At 36.9% G+C, this 3,365-nt stretch overlaps 1 pseudogene; it reads right to left on the bottom strand.

The window, feature by feature from the left end:
• Positions 1-361: 361 nt before the first annotated feature.
• On the bottom strand, positions 362-3,365 carry LOC127450600 (mitochondrial dicarboxylate carrier-like; annotated as a pseudogene).

The following is a 3,365-nucleotide window of genomic DNA, read 5'->3' as shown; positions in this document are numbered from 1 at the left end:
AATTACATGTATCACTGTATAGTAGCCTAATAGCATAAAAATCATAACATCATAAATCACTAATTAGTATTGCTGTAGGCCTAATTAAAATAAAAGTTCCTACCACATGTAGACAACTTACATTTTTAATATCATGCCACTGCAAAAAGGTAGTTAAAAAAGGACACACCCCAACAAATGCACTATTGTTGTCAACAGCACTTTGTGCATTTTCTCCTCCTGAATCAATACTCTTTCTTGCATGGCAATGGCCAGTTGTCCTACTTCTTGTTTTAAAGAGGGACAGGCTCTCTGCCGTGTCATCTGAGACACTGTAGCAGTCACGGACATTTGAGGTAAACAGACGGGGAGGGGTCAGATTTCATGTAGAGGTGATGACTCTAATGCCTACGTACAATATGAGCTGTTCCAGAAAGATAAAAATGAGTATTTACAGTATGAGGAATCATATGGATTCCAGCTGGGACAAGACCCTGCAGAGACAGAGTACATGGTTACTACCTGTGTAACAAACACTCAAAATAATAACAGAATGGAACATGTTATTCACCTTGTAGAAAGCTTTAGGTCCAAGTTTAGCAGTATGAATGAATTTCTTTAGTCAGACAATGAATCACCCCCTACCACAGAAACGACAGTGTCACAACTGAAGAATATATGATAAATAAAAGAATGAAGAAGGAATTCAAAGGGGATCCAACACGAGATCTTACCCTGTATTCTCCCTTCAAATTCATCACTCTGATTTTCATCCTATCCATCAGTTGGCAGAGAATAGTGGCACAGCCTCCCTGTGCAGAAATTGTATATTACTAAAGTGTTAAATTTATTTGAGTACTAGAGGTAGTATACCATGAAAAAGGTACTGCAAGGGATATTTTCACCCCCATGCCCACCTATGACATCTCCCAGCCTACTCTAACATAGCTGAGCAATGTCTCATGCCTAGTCAGTGTTCATCTACTCAGCCTGCATAGTCACAATGAAGTAATAAGGGAGGACTAGTCACTATAATTGCTAAATTACAAAAGAGCATAATGTATCATAGCCAATGATAAGAGTAAGATGTGGGGAAAGTCCACTGAAAGTTTTGCCACCTACATAGGACCCGACAGCAAATCTGCATCCCGCAAGTAATTTTGTAAGTAATAGTGTTGTTTCTTATTTCACATGGTGTATTGCATTTACAGTCTTAAAGGTACAGTTGCAAAAATAGCTATTTAATTCTAAGGATCAGAGGTGGAATATCATGACCTAAACAAAAACATAATTTATTAACTAAATTATGTTTTCTGTGGAAAAACATCTTGATTACAATTATAAATGGACCTTATGGAAAAATTAAATGGTTAAAAAACAAAAACAAACAAAAAAAAAACATGTACAATATGACCCCTTTAAAACAGTTAAAGGGATAGTTCACCTAAAAAAGAAAATTTGCTCAGCATTGACTCACCCACATGGCATCCAAAACTCATATGACTGTCTTTCTTCTTCTGAACACAAAAAAATTGTAGAATGTATGAGGTGTTTTTGTCCATACAATGCAAGTCAATGGGGTCCAAAAAGGACATAAAGGCAGCATAAAAGTAATCCATATGTCTCCAGTGGTTCCCAACCTGGGGTCAGAGTTCACAGGGGGATGCGGAAACTCACATGCTCTGAGGCAGTCAAAGATACATAAAATGCACTATACCAGTAAGACAGTACGTCAGTGTCCTCGTCTAACTCAATGTGATAAGCAAAATCTCAACATAAACATTAAAAAACTTGCTTCATTCATAAAATGAAGCAAAACTTCATTAAATGTCACTCTAACAACCACAGCATCTTTACACAACTACATGAAGATGAAGCGCAGTTTGAGTAAATGAGAAAATTATAATTTGTATGTGAACTATCCCTTTAAGGTTAAATTATAACAACTCACCTCAATAAGACTGGCAAAAAAGTGAGTGAAAATGTTATCAGATTCAGTCATCACACCAGTACCCAGAACCAGCTGCTTGGCCTGGTCATAACAGGAGAGCTGGAAAGAACCACAAAACACTAATAAGGAATGGAGACTATCCTGTTGATTATATAGGAATCATTATAACCTATTATGAGTTCAAAGTTATTAGTCTCATTCTCAGACACTAACGCCTGATGCATACTGCTCACAAAACCCATGGTCAATCACCATCCGAAATCATGAGTTTCAATCTAATTGACTGGCTTACACTCAATTGTTGACAGTTGGGGTGCACAATGAGCATTTGAAGAAGGAACGAATCACTGAAGTTTGCCAGGTTAGTGGCATCAAATCTTTGAAAGATTATCAAGTAAACTAGATATCCACTTGTCTGTACTTATTATTTTGGTACTGTACTTACTTATTATCACTATTTCCAAATTTGACACACATTTCTGCCAATTGTTTTTAATGTTTTCAGAACAACTGATTTTGAACCTACACTGTGCAATTAATTAAAAATTTCCATGCAAGTCTATTATTTGGTTTTTCCATGCCAGCTATTAATGTTATTCTGATAGTAAAATAAAAAGAAGTGAAATTGATTGCATTACGTTTCAGTCAGTCTCTTCCATCGAAGTGGGCAAGAATAAGCTGCAAAATGGACCAGACTGTATGCTGAAAGTCAAAAGTATGGTTATGCAAAACTAGAAAGTCATACACCAACATTACCTGCCCCACAGTGACCAAGGCCCCTCTACTAGATGCCATAGAGACTCCAGAGAATAGCTTCCTAACTCCCTCTGTGAGAAAAGACAGCAGGTCATGAGGCGGGGATCTTACAAACAGTGTTTGATGAATAATTCAAATGACCCTAACCCTTGTCTGTTCTCTCTTTCCTGATGGATGAGTTAGTAGCACAGTCCCACATTCTGTCACTGCATACTTCTAAATGGCTGTGGGAAAGTTTTAAGGTGCTGCCTTTGGAATGCATATTTTCCGACACCAAAATATTGCTGCAATTCACTCCATACCATATATTGTGACAGAGCACAATATCCTTTCAGACAGTTCATTCATCCAGTTTCCTCTAGTCTTAGGCCAAAATATATATACATACTGTATATACATTTCTTTCCTATGTGTGAAAAGATATTACTAAAAAAAAAAGAAAAATGAAAGAAAAAAAATTGCTCATTCGTACCTTCTTTCCAGACACGGAACAATCCATCAAGAGCATGTGCATAGCTGCAAGAAACACAATATATGCTGTTATGACAGATTATTGTTTGATAGATCAGAATTTTGTTTTGGTGTAGGCAGTCTATAATTTATAATCTTTCAGACTCACTTTCTCCTGCTCTGGTGGCAACTTAACATCATTCTGCATTCTGCATTCTGCATTCTGCAT

Source organism: Myxocyprinus asiaticus, chromosome 13 (assembly GCF_019703515.2).
Source record: "Myxocyprinus asiaticus isolate MX2 ecotype Aquarium Trade chromosome 13, UBuf_Myxa_2, whole genome shotgun sequence".
Lineage (NCBI taxonomy): Eukaryota > Metazoa > Chordata > Actinopteri > Cypriniformes > Catostomidae > Myxocyprinus > Myxocyprinus asiaticus.
This window is presented reverse-complemented; position numbering and strand designations above follow the sequence as displayed.